The sequence below is a fragment of the Hevea brasiliensis genome, chromosome 18 (assembly GCF_030052815.1).
Source record: "Hevea brasiliensis isolate MT/VB/25A 57/8 chromosome 18, ASM3005281v1, whole genome shotgun sequence".
Classification (NCBI taxonomy): Eukaryota; Viridiplantae; Streptophyta; class Magnoliopsida; order Malpighiales; family Euphorbiaceae; genus Hevea; species Hevea brasiliensis.
In genome coordinates this window covers 30167378-30184517 of record NC_079510.1, presented here as the reverse complement: position 1 = coordinate 30184517, position 17140 = coordinate 30167378, and positions in this window count along the sequence as shown.

Genomic DNA, 17140 nt, shown 5'->3' with positions numbered 1-17140 from the left:
TTGACCATTTTTCACTTCACAATAGGTCAAACACATCATTTACTCATTTCTCCAAATTTTTGCCTCAAAACCCTAGGCCTCCAAACCCTAATCACACTAAATTATTGCATTTAATCACATTTAAGCATTTCAATCTTACTACCATTCTCATACAAGTTTACTAACACATTTAATTCATTCAAAACACATCATACTCTCATACATCCATTGCTGGCCAAAATTTCAGTTTGGTCCTCCCCACATATTTTTATTTCATTTCATTAATTTCTAAGTTCATCTAAGTAACTAATTATGCATTTAAAAAAAAAAAATGAAAGTTAGCATACTAACCTTTCTTAAAACTTCAAATCTCTATCTTTTATTCTTCTTTCTTCTTTCAATCTTCTTCTTAAGTTGAGATTACAATCTCTAGTAAGGTTTTTAGGGGAGTTATGAAGGTTGAGTGAAGAAATTTAAGCTTGAGTATAAGCTTAAATGAAGAAACTTTCATGGAGGAATTAGGGAGAGAGTGAGACGGCAAAGGGAGAAAGAAGATGACTATTTGATTTTTTTTTTCTTTTCATTTATCTATTTTGGCTTATGGAAGACCACAAAAAAAATCTAATTAATTAATTTATTAATTATACACTTATGGCATCATGCATGATGTCATGCATGATGTCATCACCTTTACTTTTTCATTTTCCCTTTTTTTTTATTTTTCTATTAGTTCTTTAATTTAATTCTCGATTCCGAAATTTTCTTTTCTCCGATTTTATTTGTGATTAGGTCGAGTCACTCGAGGTCAATTGACCAAATTGCCCCTCGCCGGTTCATCCCGGTTTGCAAATAATTCCATATTTCTTCCGGCTCCCTGACCTAATTATTTGATTGGCTTAGCAATTTTTTTTTATGATTTTCTCTTTTCCACTATGTTCATAAGGGTCCTAAGGACCGCAAAGTCACATTTTCGAAATTTGAGTTTAAAATGACTTCGCAGTCGTTCCCGAGGAGGTCACCCATCGCTGTGACTCTCGGCTCATTTAACTTCTTATGTTCTGTTTTTCTTATTTATACTTAACTAATTGAACATTACTAATTATTTGTGTTTATGGTTTCTCTAGTTGTCTTAAGTATGGTTTTAATCCCCTTAATTGTCCGGACCAACACTGGTAACCAGAATAGTGAAATATAAATAGGGGTGTAGTGAAATATAATTACCAGGCTATACAAATAGGGGTGTTACAATTCTCCCCCCCTTAAATAAATTTTATCTCGAAATTTTACCTGGTATCAATCTATGAACAGCTGTGGGTGTTGTCTCCTCATGTCCTCCTCTCGTTCCCAAGTAGCCTCCTGGCCCGAATGATGGTTCCACAACACTTTTACCAATGGTATCTACTTGTTCCGTAGCTGCTTCACCTCATAAGCCAGAATCTTTATGGGTTCTTCTTCATATGTGAGGTTTGGATTCACTTCAATTTCTTCTACTGGTAGTACGTGAGATGGGTCTGATCGATACCTCCTCAACATAGACACATGGAAGACATTATGTATCTTCTCCAACTCTGGAGGTAGTGCCAAACGATAAGCCAAAGGACCCACTCTTTCCAATACCTCATATGGCCCGATAAAACGAGGACTTAGTTTCCCCTTCCTGCCGAATCTCATAATCCTCTTCCAAGGAGAAACCATGAGGAAAACTTTCTCACCCACTACATACTCAATATCCCTTCTTTTCAAATCAATATAGGACTTCTGACGGTCTGATGCAGCTTTAAGTCGATCTTTGATCACTCTAATTTTCTCTTCAGTCTGTTGAACAATTTAGGGTCCAATCATTTTTCTTTCACCCACGTCATCCCAACACAATGGGGTTCTACATTTTCTGCCATACAAAGCTTCATATGGAGGCATCCCAATGCTTGATTGGTAGCTATTGTTGTAAGCAAACTCAATCAAAGGCAAGTGTGTATCCCAACTACCCTCAAACTCAATCACACAAGCTCGTAGCATGTCTTCTAAGATCTAAATTACCCTCTCAGACTGGCCATCTGTCTGTGGGTGGAATGCAGTACTAAAGTTCAATCTAGTTCCTAGGGCTCTCTGAAGACTACCCCAGAATCTAGAAGTGAACCTAGGATCTCTGTCTGATACAATGGATACTGGCACTCCATGAAGTCTCACAATCTCATCAATGTACAACCTGGCCAATCTGTCAAAACTGTAGTTCATTCGAATTGGCAGAAAATGAGCAGACTTAGTCAGTCTATCGACAATGACCCATACTGCATCATGACTCTTCTGTGTCTTTGGAAGTCCCATTACAAAATCCATTGTTATTCTCTCCCATTTCCATTCTGGCACTGGTAGTGGATGTAAGAACCCAGTTGGTACTTGATGCTCTGCCTTTACTTGCTAACAAGTCAGGCATTTGGATACAAACTCTGCCACATCTCTTTTTAAACCCATCCACCAGTAATGCTCCTTTAGCCCTCTATACATTTTTGTACCACCAGGGTGCATAGCAAAAGGAGACTCATGTGCTTCCTTCAAAATGATCTACCTCAAATTAACATTATTAGGAATACATATTCTACCCTGGTGTAGCAGTAGACCATTATTTCTGATTGAGAACTCTGGTTTCTTGCCCTGCCGGACTTCTTCCAACAACTTATGATACCTTTCATCATTACGAGCGACCATTACGATCGATCAATTAACACTGGCTGTACATGCCATGCAACTACTGTCTGCCCCTCATCATTAATCTCTAAACTGGCATGTAATGATTTCAACTCATGTACCAAAGACAAAGGAGTAACCTGTAGACTTGCCATAGTCTTGCTACTTAGGGCGTCAGCCACAACATTAGCTTTCCTTGGCTGATAGTCTATTAGACAATCATAGTCTTTTATCAACTCTAACCATCTCCTCTGTCTCAAATTCAACTCTTTCTGGGTGCCCAAATACTTCAAACTCTTATGATCTGTGTAGATATAACACTTCTCCCCATACAAATAATGTCTCCAGATCTTAAGAGCAAACACAATAGCTGCAAGCTCCAAATCATGTGTTGGATAATTCCTCTCATGCGATTTTAGCTGGCGTGATGCATAGGCAATGACATTTCGATCTTGCATCAATACACAGCCTAACCCATTGTGAGAAGCATCGCTGTAAACTGTATATTTTTTACCCGGTGTAGGTAAAGTCAGGACTGGAGCCTCTGTCAAACATCTCTTTAATTCATTAAAACTTTGCTGGCATTTGTTCGTCCACTGAAATTTCACATCCTTTCTAAGTAGCTTGGTTAATGGAGATGCCAACATGGAGAATCCCTTCACAAATCGACGGTAGTATCCATTAACTTGACTGCGAATCTCTGTGACATTTCTGGGTGGCTTCCAATTAAGGACGGCTTAAATCTTGCTAGGATCTACCTTAATACCCTCTGCTGATACTATATGCCCCAAAAAGGATATCTCCTTCAGCCAAAATTCACACTTCGACAGTTTAGCATATAGCTGTTTCTCCCTCAAAGTCTGTAGTACAATCCGTAGATGTCTATCATGCTCTTCTGCATTCCTCGAATAGACCAATATATCATCGATAAATACCACAACAAACTAGTCGAGGTATGGTTTGAAGATAGTGTTCATCAGATCCATAAAAGCAGCCGGAGCATTAGTTAACCCGAATGGCATGACCAAGAACTCATAATGGCCATAGCGGGTTCTGAAGGCAGTTTTAGGTATACTCTGCTCTTGTACTTTCAGCTGATAATAGCCTGATCTCAGGTCAATTTTGGAGAACACAGTTGCACCTCTCAACTGATCAAATAAGTCATCAATGCGGGGCAATGGGTATCTGTTCTTTATTGTCACCTTATTCAACTGCCGATAGTCAATGCATAACCGGAGAGTGCCATCCTTCTTCTTTACAAACAACACCGGCGCTCCCCAAGGTGAAACACTAGGGCGAATGAAGCCCTTATCAAGCAGCTCTTGCAACTGTATTTTCAATTCTTTTAGTTCTGCTGGTGCCATTCTGTATGGTGTTATGGAGATTGGGTCCACACCAGGCATAACATCAATTTCAAACTGCACTTCTCTTTCTGGAGGTAATCCTGGCAATTCATCAGGAAACACATCCGGAAAGTCACATACAGTAGGAATGTCCCTCAGTGCTGGACTCCCCACTTGGGTGTCTATCACATGTGCCAAGTACGCCTCACACCCTTTCTTAATCATTTTCTTGGCCAGTGCAGCTGAAATGATGTTTGAAGGTAATAACTATCTCTCCCCATGTATTACTACATCACCATACTGAGGAAGACCAAAAGTGACTGTCTTCAGTCTATAGTCAATCATCGCACGATGCCTGGCTAACCAATCCATGCCCAAGATAATGTCATAATTCCTGAAGGGCATTTCAATTAAATCAGATAGAAAAGTATGTCCTTGGATCACCAAAGGACAGTCCCTATATAGCCTATTTACCCTGACCTCCTGGCCTAATGGACTAGTTACTAGCACATCATAGTCCATTGGTACACACTGAATAGCAGTAGAACACATCACACTAGCACTAACATACGAATGTGTGGAGCCAGGATCAAATAACACATGTACATCTTGGTCAAGGATGGAAAAATTACTAGCTACAACATCTGATGTTTCAGCCTCCTCCCTCTGACGCATGGTATACACTCTAACTGGTGCGCCATTGGGTACTGGCTGGTTAACAATGCTTTGACTTCCAGGAGTGTTACCAGGACCCCTACCTCTGCCTCTACCTCTAGCAATTGACTGTGACCCTTTAGGTGCACAGACTTGGGCTGATCCTTCAGATGTAGCAAAAGATCCAGACCATCGCGGACTAGTGCAATCTTTAGCGAAATGTCCGCTCCCTCCACAGTTAAAACATGCATCGGTGGCCTTGAAACAAACCCCACCATGAGTTTTACCACAAGTTTCACATTGTCGGACTGATAGAGCTCCTCAGGGTGTCTGCTAGGTCTGCTGACCAGACCGGGGTGGTCGTTGGCCAGAAAATCTGCCTCTGCCAGATCTACGGGAGCTGGATCCCCCAAATTATTTCCTCTTTCCAGAACCACTCTCAGATGCTTGTCCCATAGTCTTTTTAGTCTTCTCTTTTTCTTGTGTACCCTTCCTCACTGCCCCTTCTGATTCTATCTTTTCCAGTTCCAGGGCCTGTGAGATCAATTCAGCAAAATTCTGATGTCAAAAACCCACGACTTGCATTCTCAAATTCGGTCTTAATCCGGACTCAAACCTCTTACATCTGTCTTTGGGGGTGGAGACTAAGCTTCCAGCATAGTGGCTTAACCTTGAGAAATCTCTCTCATATTCTGCTATGGTTCTGTCCCTTTGTTTCAAACTCAAGAATTCTTGTAATTTCATATCTACATATGCATCAGGAACCCATTTCTGCCTGAATTCCCTTAGGAAGTCTGTCCATGTCAGCACAGGTGGCTCAACCAGGCTGTGGGGGATGGTCTTCCACCATTCATTTGCATCCCCTTGTAACAAGGAAATAGAATACTCGAACTTAATCTCTTCCGTACACTGCAGTTTTCCGAAAACTCGTTCCATTCTTTCCAACCACTGTTCTGCCTCCAGTGGATCCACAGTGCCTTTAAACTCGGTGGCCCCAAATTTCATCAATTTTTCATATTGCCGAGCTGAGGGCTGTGGTTGTGCTACAGGTACTGGCATTTGAGCTTGGGGTGGCACATTACCCGCCATTTGCTGGAAAAATGCAGCCATCTGCTGTACAAATTGAGCAGGAAACTGCGGTGCTGGAGCAGGAGCTGGAGTGGCTGACCCACTCACATTCTGGAGTGCTGGGGCTTCCCCTTGAACCTCAGCCTCAACAGATTGTTCTTCGGAATGATCTCCTCCTTCCATTCCGTTTTCCCAAATTTTCTACTTCCTGAGATCAAACACAAGGAGGTTGACCTCCGTTAGTACATATTCATGATGTAAATATGTCATATGTATCAATTAAAGACATTTGAGCAGTTGTACTTATCAATAAAATGTTCATACACATAGTCAAAATTTATTGAAAAACCATGCTCTGATACCACTAAAACATGTCACACCTTACCCCTATGTAAGGCATAACATGATCCCGCAGAATACTTAATGAACTACCGAACTTCACCTACCGATAACTCATTAAGTACCCTACAAGGGATTTTAAAACAATTTTCTTACATTTTGGAAGTGGTGAGCATTTTGGTAGGAATTAAAACCATTTATTCAAAGTTTAAATACTAGTAAAAATTTTTGTCCATTTTAATTTTGCCGTAAATTTTATAAAAATTTTGACAGAGTTCCGTTTGTATTTGGAGAAAACCGTTCTTCAAATACCTAAAAAAAACACTTCCAAAAAATTTCCACAACTCCCATCCTCCAATAAATCTCAATCAACTCAATTCAAATCACTTCAAAGTAATTCCACAATCCAAATCAAAATTTATCATTTCAAAATATTTAACAACTCCATTCACAAGGCATAATATATGAAATTCACATGTATAGTTATTAATTTACAGAAGGAAATCCAAAAATAATATGATTACAATTTATTTACAACTGCTCAACTTACATTGATACATACAACATTACTATATTTACATCAAAATTAACTATAAGGGTATAAAATAATACCCGTACAAAAAGATCAGTGGAGGCCTCAATTCAATAGCAGCTCACTCTGCTGCTTTCTCCTTGCTCTTATCTGCGACAGCAAAATAAGCTATCGCTAAGTATAAAATACTTAGTGGTGCACAATAAAAATTTAAAATGCAATACATAAATCGTTCATTGATGAAACATAATTCGAATACTTCCTAATCACATTTCACAAATATCAAAGCTCATAATAACACCATTTAGTCAAATAATTTATTAAACACAGTGTTGCCAAAATCATATACACTTAAGCCATGACACAAAATTTCCGATCAATGCCGTGTTGTACACCACGACAAAGCAATCTATAACCCCATTAATCGAAATCAATGAGGGAGGTGGTTAGCTAGTTAATGAGTATTCATCCGATCTCAATCTCAACTGGCAAGCCAGAGGGGCAGGAAAATAAACGATCTCAACCCCATAAATGGAGGAGGAATAATGTGATACTGTCATGCTAAGTGTGAACATAAAATCAATTCAAAACAATTTATTCAAATAATTTATTGGAAATCTGGTAAATTTTCAAAGTCATATTCACAATCATAAATGGCAACACAATTCGTAATTAACTCAAGAAAAATCAAATTTTCAAGAATCATATATTTAAACAACAATTACTGTGCACAGACCTGACGTGAGTCGCCTCTAGGCCTTGACTCAGTCTCTTCGAGTTTCCAAGTCTTTTTCAGCCGAAACACACAGTTTCACAGTGTTTCAGTACCATAACTTAGCATAAATTCTAAAAATAAATTTTACTTCATTTTTACCTAGCTTTAATGTGCTAATTTCGACGTTCTCAAAGTTTTTGTGTTTCGGGTTACTATTCACTACACTATTCAAGTCAAATTGTTGACTTTTTAAGGCTTAATAGGTATGGGAACTCCAACTTCACCCACATACCACATTTTGGTCATTAAATTTGTTGGTTTTGGTCATTTTCTCAAAGCTTAAGTCCTTTTGGCAAAATTATCAAATTTTCAGTTTTGGTGTCCCTAATTGTACTGTTCCATTGATCAATCTACTGTTGGAATTTGATAAAACTTCCTTCATAGAAAATGTTCCTTATTGTCTTAAGTTTATTCTCATTTTTGGTTCACCCCAATTGGAGTTTTGTAGCTCAAGTTATGGCCATTTGAACTAGGGCTGCCGGGTTAGACACAACCCAGATTTTCTGGGCAAATTTTGGTCCTGGCAGTTTTGGGTCACCAATTTGGGGTGGCCAAATGGCTTGGTTGCTGGCAGAATTTGGACTTGTGTTCTACATTAAAGTTTTAGGTCTATATCCCATCTAACCACTGGTAAAATTTCAGGTCATTTGGACTTGCCTAGCTCGAGTTATGACCAAATGAACAAACACTGTTCATTTGGTCAGTTTGTACAGTGGCAGACTGCACTTATCCAACTTTGGTCAATTTGTTCACTAGGTTTTAGTCACTTTTTGGGCATGGTTCCTAAATGAAAATTGTGTCATTTTATGTCTATTTTCATCCCCAATTGGTGCCATATCAATTGGACTTGTAAAATTTCATTTTTGATCCTTCAAAGTTGACTTGGTCATGCTGCCAGCAGCACGACCATACACCCTCCGAATTTAACTTAATTTCCAACCATTCCCACACAACTCATTTGGTCACAATTGACCATTTTTCACTTCACAATAGGTCAAACACATCATTTACTCATTTCTCCAAATTTTTGCCTCAAAACCCTAGGCCTCCAAACCCTAATCACACTAAATTATTGCATTTAATCACATTTAAGCATTTCAATCTTACTACCATTCTCATACAAGTTTACTAACACATTTAATTCATTCAAAACACATTATACCCTCATACATCCATTGCTGGCCAAAATTTCAGTTTGGTCCTCCCCACATATTTTTATTTCATTTCATTAATTTGTAAGTTCATCTAAGTAACTAATTATGCATTTAAAAAAAAAAATGAAAGTTAGCATACTAACCTTTCTTAAAACTTCAAATCTCTATCTTTTGTTCTTTTTTCTTCTTTCAATCTTCTTCTTAAGTTGAGATTACAAGCTCTAGTAAGGTTTTTAGGGGAGTTATGAAGGTTGAGTGAAGAAATTTAAGCTTGAGTATAAGCTTAAATGAAGAAACTTTCATGGAGGAATTAGGGAGAGAGTGAGACGGCAAAGGGAGAAAGAAGATGACTATTTGATTTTTTTTTCCTTTTCATTTATCTATTTTGGCTTATGGAAGACCACAAAAAAAATCTAATTAATTAATTTATTAATTATACACTTATGGCATCATGCATGATGTCATCACCTTTACTTTTTCATTTTCCCTTTTTTTTTATTTTTCTATTAGTTCTTTAATTTAATTCTCGATTCCGAAATTTTCTTTTCTCCGATTTTATTTGTGATTAGGTCGAGTCACTCTCGGTCAATTGACCAAATTGCCCCTCGCCGATTCATCCTGGTTTGCAAATAATTTCATATTTCTTCCGGCTCCCTAACCTAATTATTTGACTGGCTTAACAGTTCTTTTTCGTGATTTTCTCTTTTCCACTGTGTTCATAAGGGTCCTAAGGACCACAGCGTCACATTTTACGGTTCGAAATTTGAGTTTAAAATGACTTCGCAGTCATTCCCGAGGAGGTCACCCATCGCTATGACTCTCGGCTCGTTTAACTTCTTGTGTTCTGTTTTTCTTATTTATACTTAACTAATTGAACATTACTAATTATTTGTGTTTATGGTTTCTCTAGTTGTCTTAAGTATGGTTCTAATCCCCTTAATTGTTCGGACCGACACTGGTCACCGGAACAGTAAAATATACCAGGCTATACCAATAGGGGTGTTACATAGGCCCTAGACCTTTATATATATATATAAAGCAACATGTGACACCCCTTACCTGTCTACAGTATAGCCGAGTAAGATATGTCACACAGTATACCGGAACACCATATTTTATCTCAATTATTTTTATCCTTAATTTATTTCTTCATAGTTATGAAGTACAATTTGTGAAATATAATTCATTTCAGTCATTTATTAAAATCATAAGTTTATTTGCATGTTAGGTTCCGTATTATGTTTGGTCCTAACCTTTGGTAGGCTTAGTTTGAGGAATTATATGTTTTTATTGGACTCTTCTATACTTAGGCCCTAGACCTTTATATATATATATATATATATATATATATATATATATATATATAAAGCAACATGTGACACCCCTTACCCGTCTACAGTATAGCCGAGTAAGATATGTCACACAGTATACCGGAACACCATATTTTATCTCAATTATTTTTATCCTTCCTTAATTTATTTCTTCATAGTTATATATATATATATATAAAGCAACATGTGACACCCCTTACCCGTCTACAGTATAGCCGAGTAAGATATGTCACACAGTATACCGGAACACCATATTTTATCTCAATTATTTTTATCCTTCCTTAATTTATTTCTTCATAGTTATGAAGTACAATTTGTGAAATATAATTCATTTCAGTCATTTATTAAAATCATAAATTTATTTGAGGTTCAGCAAATTTTATAGAAAATCTGGCAGAGTACCGGCTAATAATGGAGAAAACAGTTCTTCGAAACCTGTGAAAAACACTTTCCAATATGTTTTCAATCATTCCCAAACTCCATTTTATCAACAAAATCTCAATATTTTTCAACAACATTTCCATTTCTCATTCATTCATTTCACATGATATTCATATACAAGTCATAAATAAATACTCAATTTTTTATTTATAAACACAAATTTCCACTATTTGCATTAATATCAAAATATATTACATAAGTCTCAATTGTGTAACACCCTCCCGGTAGCAACTCCATACATTCTACTGTTCCGGTGACCAGTGTCGGTCCGGACAGCTAGAACGTCCGGAAAAATATTTAAACTAAAGTGAGGAACCATAATTAACTCAAATATTAATAAGAAAAATTTAGTAAAAATTTTAGAAATAAAATACAATTAAGTCAAATGAGCCGGTGCCCAAGTTATGGGTAACCCAGAGGTAAGTTGCGGTTCTCGCAACTAGGAGCCCTAGACCAGAGGAAAAATTCGTAAAATAATTTTTGGGACTCCAGAGAAGGGTCATTGAGGTTCGTATGGCATTAGAATGTCAAGAAAATATTTAGAAAAATTTTTCAATCGGTACAGAAAATTTTGACCCGTTAAGCCAAACGGAGGGCATTTTGGTCATTTCGCCTTCAGAGGTGATTTTTGGCCTACTTGTCCAGTTGAGTAAATAATTATTATGACATAAAATATGAATAAATATTGCTAAAAATTAAATTGGAAATGAGTAGAGGAAAGAAGAAAAGAAAATGAAAGAAAATGCAAATTATAACATATGATGATGTCATTTAAAAAGCCACCACCAATCACAATTAAACAACCAATTCATTAACCAATAAAAGAGATAAATAAAGACCAAAGAAAACAAAAAGTAAACAGCTATCATCTTCCCAATTCCAGCCGCACCATAGCCATGCCAAGAAACCCTCCATTTTCTTCAATTTCAAGCTTGAAAAATCTCTCAAACCTCACCTTAAAACCCTAAGTTATCTTCACTAAAATTAATCCACACACCCTAAGGAAGCTCTAGGCAGCCACAAAGAGGAGAAATTCTAAGGAAAATACAAGTCCAAGAAGTGCCACTTAAAGGTTAGTGCATATACACACCTTAAACTCTTTATTTCCATGATAAGAGACTTGAATTAAGTAAGAAATTGTAGCTTAAATGAATAAAAATTGTGTGTATGTCCACCATGAATTTCAGCTACCCTAATGAAGGAATAGGAATGAGTGTTTTTGATGAACTTAGAGTGAACTAGAAATCATGTTTAAAGTATATGAATATAAGAATAATGAATTAGTAGCTAACTAAGGTGAATTGTGTAAACCATGAATTTGAGCTAGGGTTTTGGGAGTAAAGTGTGGACTTGGCTTATGAAATGATTAATGGACATTATAATGGTCAATTAGTGACCATTTAAGGCAAGTTAATCATAATTTGAAGTGAGCTAATGCATGGCAAACTGAAATGGGAAGGCTGCCTAGAGACAGCAGAAATGAGGCTGTGAGTCCAGCCTGTTTGGACTGCCATATCTTTGGCTGTGTAGGTCCAATTGGTGTTTGGCCAATTGGACATGAAACTAGACTTATAATGGCACAATTTTGCTGAAGAAACCATGTCCAAAAGACCAAAGCAAGTGGACCAAAAATTGGCCTCAATCCGGATACCCTGCAAACTGATTCTGCAGAATGACCAAATGAACAGTAACTGTTCATTTGGCCATAACTCACTGTAGAAATGTCAATTGACCTGAAATTTTTACAGCAACAAGTTAAGACATAGACAAACAACTTTCATGAAGAAACATACCCCAAATTATGACCAAAACCTAACCCAAATGGCAGTCACAGTCACTGTTCATTGTACTGTATATTTGGTAATTCTGCAGTTTTTCCAATCCGGCCAGCTGTGGTTTTTGGACCATATCTGGGGCTACAAAACTCCAAATGGAGTGATTCAAAAAAGGAAATTCAACTAGACAAAATAAGGAACAACTTTCATGTTTACCATTTCCTCAAATTCCCACTGCAACAGTGCTTAATGGAACAGTAAATTTAGGCTTCAAAAACTGAAAATTCTGCCCTCTTGGTTTTAAGTTTAGAAATGGTATGGGTGCTCAATTCCAACAAGTTTTAAATGTAAAATGTGGTACATGGGGAGTGTTAAAACCAATGCACCTATTTTCTATCCAAAAGTCAACATTTTTGTTGACTAATAAAGTGAATAGTGACACCAAAACTTGAAATATGAAATGTACTTACATGAATAAATTGTTGAATGAATAAATGTGATAAAAGTGTCATTTGTGATTTAGGTTCCCATCAAGAGAGAAAGGTTAGCCCATTTTCCACTCTAAAATTGTCCAATGGAATAGTAAACTTAGGTAGTAAAAACTGAAAATTTAGAAATGCATCTAGGGGACTTTAAATTGCAATTGGCAAATAATACTAGCAAATGTAAAACTCAAAATGTGGGATCTTGGTGTAATTAGAATTAATATATCCATTAAGTATAAAAAAGTCAACATTTTGGTTGACTAGTAAGGTGAATAGTAATCAAAATGATTAGTAAATTAAGACGAAGACCTAGAACCAATTCTAAGCTTAAATGCTTAGAATTGTATGACAAATGTGGACTATGCATCCTAGTCAAAATTGTTAAAAAAAAAAGAAATTAAGGCCATAAATTTGAAATCCATGAAATATTCATGGATTACTTGAAACATGAAAAATAAGTCACCTAATTGAGGTAAATAGATAGTTATGGCTTATATGCCCATCACAAATGGAATTCATAAAATATTAGTAACTCAACTTGAAATATAAAATTTGTAATTACATAAGTAGATTCTTGAATGTATAAATGAGAAAGGGAAAATGTTTTGAATACAATGGTACATGTGAACCATTGTTTAGAATTGAGATCAATATGAATAACATAATGAATGAATAAATGAACCATATCAATGTATCAATGAGACATTAGTTCTCATTATTGTAGAGAGGAGAAGTATTTTGAGTACAATGGTATAAAAGGATAATTGATGTGAATTATGATCATATAAATGATCAAATGAATGTATGAATTATAATCGAAATTTATCATGAAATAATGAAGTCATAAAACACAATATATTAATATTTAATGATATTATGTGCCCTTGTATTGCCTAGACATGTGTGTCAGATTGGATAGTTTGGCATGCCAATAGGGTATTGTTTTAGCAGTACTGCGAAAGGCTTTATGCCCGTATTTAAGGTCTTATGCCCGTATTCATGGCTTTATGCCCGTATTCATGGCTTTATGCCAACATTAATGACTTTTATGTCCGATTATGTGTTATCATGGCTTTTTAGCCATACTGACTGCATACGTGGTTGACGTTCTGCGTCCCATGGTATGACGGCCCGAGGCACCGCGGTGTCCTGTGCCAACGACCTGTTATCCAGTTTAGTCAGCCTGTCATAGGTTACTTGGGCAGTGTAATTTATTGAAACAAATTAAGACTATTAGTAATTAAAAATGTTAGAAATCAAATAAATGAGTTAATAAGACTTCAAAAGAATTAGTTACAATTATGAAATGATCCAAACCACATAAAAGTTGTTAAGTAAAATGATAAAAGAGTTGCAAAAATAGGTATAACTTAACTAAATATTTTAAATGTACCTTCTATTGCCATATAAATATAAACTGAGTATTTTTATTAATTCTGTATGTTGTACATCATCACTGTGAATTTCGGAATTTAACGCTTCCAAAGCGAAACAAATGAGAACAAAAGATAATTAATATTAGACACATTGTATTAAATTAAATTGATTCTTAAATATTCAAATTATGCTTCTTTCTTTCTTTATTTGTATATTTTATTTTCTTGTTATATTATTGCACCACTAAGCAGCAATGCTTAGCGCGATGGATTTGTTTCCTCGCAGTACTTTGACTAAGATTTTTGAGTCGGATCTGTATGTCTCAAGTATTCAAGGTTGTCACCTCCTCAGCAATGCATGTAGATAGGGCCCATATAGATCCTATTTTGTATTTTGTATAAAATGCTAGATATTGTATTATGATGTAAATTATGAAATTTTGTAATTATTTTGTAAATTATGTAAATTAAGGAAATTTGAAAATTTTGCTTATGTAATTTGAGAATGTTTACATATGAATTGAGTATGAATGGAAATGATTATGAAATTGAAATGTATGGATGAGATTTGAAATATGAGATAATTATGATTAGCATGGATAAGATTTTATTTTAGAAATATTGTTGAATTGAATTTCAAACAGGTGAATATTGAAATACGCTAAACGATAATAAAATAGGGGAAACTCTACTAGTTTCTCCATAAAAAAAAATTGATATTAAATTAAATGAATTCAAAATTATTAAAGAAATAAAGTAAGATAAGTTAGGGTGCTCCGGCACCGATTGTAGCTCGCCTTGCTCGGCTACACTGTAGTCGGGTGAGGGGTGTTACAAATTGCATATGAGAAAATAAAAGTTAATTAAAAAAAATACCAAAATGAAACCTAGTGTCCTACCAATGCACTGAAATCGATGAGGTGACACGGATACTATGCAGAGCTGCAGATGGTCTCACCCAGTCTGTGGTCTACTGGGCTTTCTATCGATCTCTCCAGAACCTACGCGTGGCAAAAAGCAACGCGCTAAGCAATAATGCTTAGTGGTGCCAATAATAAAATAAAAAGAAATAACAGGAAATAAATATGCAGTGAATGTGTTAATGTCTTATGCAGACAAATTTTCGATAATTATTTGTGGTCGTATTTATTTGGTACTTGTTATATTCATTATTTCATTAAATTTATCAACTTTCATTTTTGGTTGCCCAAGTAACCTATAATGGATGACTGGACTGGATAAACGGGTAAACTGGCACTGGGTATTAAGTACCTTGGGCCGTCACACCATCGGTTATATATGTATCTCCCGGTGTGCAACAGAACAACTAATAAGCTGTAATAAACATTAGGCACAAGGCCAAGTATCATCACAATGTCAGAATGGCTAAAAGCCATAAAATCACAAAATAGGATAATGCCATATGCAGTACTGCTAACTGAACCATATGCAGTACTACTAACTGAATCCTATTGGCATGCCAACCTATCCAAACCAATCTTGCTATGTGTACTAGGACATGTTATACTTTTAAATTTTACAATTATTGAAATTTAAGTTTAGGTGTTACTATTTATTTTATTAGTCAACTAAAATGTTGACTTTTTCATAGACAATAGGTACATTGGTTCTAATACTCCCAACATACCACATTTTGCATTCTAAAGTTGTTGGTATTGGTTGCCAATACCATTTCTAAGCTTAGTGTTAGTTATTCACAATTTTTTAGATTTTAAGCATTATGTTTATTGTTCCATTGGTCATTTGTACAGTACGAGTTTGGCAAAGTTGTCTTCATGAAAGTTGTTCCTTATTATGTCTAGTTACATTTCTTTTTTTGAATCACTCCATTTGGAGTTTTGTATCTCAAATTATGGCCTAAACACCATAACTGGCCGGATTGCAAATTTTCCAGATTTTCTGAACAGAACCAAATCTACAGTGTTTTGTACACTGATTGTAGGTTAGTTTTTGAATATGTTATTATCAAAATTTAGGTTTAGTTTCTTCATGAAAGTTGTAGGTACTATCTGTTGATAAAATTTCAGATCAATTGAACCTTTCTACACTGAGTTATGACCAAATGAATAAATACTGTTCATTTGGTCATTATGCCCAGGCAGAATGCAAGTCACCAGGATTAAGGCAATTTTTAGGTCAACTTGATTTGGTTTTCTGGGCAGGATTTCTTCATCAAAGTTGTGTCATTATGTGTCTAGTTTCATGTCTAATTGGCTTTGCACCAATTGAACCTCTACAACTCCATTTATAACTGTGCAAACCTGCTGGACTCCTAACCAGTCCTGCAGGACACCAAGGGCAACACACCTCATTTCAACACCAACATCCTTACTCACTTCAATTCCTTCTCACACACATTCAAATGGTCACTAATTGACCATTACAAAGTTAACATACCATTACATGAGCAAACCCTAATGGTGTTCAATTGTCCAATTTTTCATGTTCATACATGCCTAATCTTTGCATTTCACTTACACAACTATGTTCACTCATTTAATACCAAGGGCTGCTTATCACCACTTTGCTATCAAGCAAAATCACCAAACCCTAACTAACCCTAGCTACCAAAATTTTTTTAGAGTGCACACAAACACACTTTTATTTTGTTTTCTTACATTTCCTACTCATTTCATGCCATTAAACATGAACTAAACCAAAATTGGTAAGAGTTGGACACTAACCTTGTTGGAGCTAAATTTCAAGTTAACTAAACTTGCTTTTTCCTTCCTCTTTTAGCTACCTAGATGATGTCCAAGTTGCAAGATCAAATTTTTGTTAAGCTAAGTAGTGGTTTCAAGGTGAGATGAGGTGAGGTTGGGAGCTTTGGTGAGCTTTCATGGAGGAAATGGCTATGTGAGAGGGAGACGGCTGGTTGGGTTGTGGGTGTGACTGATGACTTTTTTTTTTTATTCTTATCTCTTTTTATTTGTTTTTAAGTGGGCTTGATTAATTGTAATTGGTGGTAAATGTTTAATGACATCATAGTGATGTCATAATTAGCCTTTTATCTCATTTTCTCTTATTTTTTTCTCTACTTATTTTTAATTTAATTTTTAGCAATACTTATTTATATTTTATGTCATAATAATTATTTACTTAACTGGACAAGTTGGCCAAAAATCACCTCTGAAGGCGAAATGACCAAAATATCCTCCGTTTGGCTTAACAGACCAAAATTG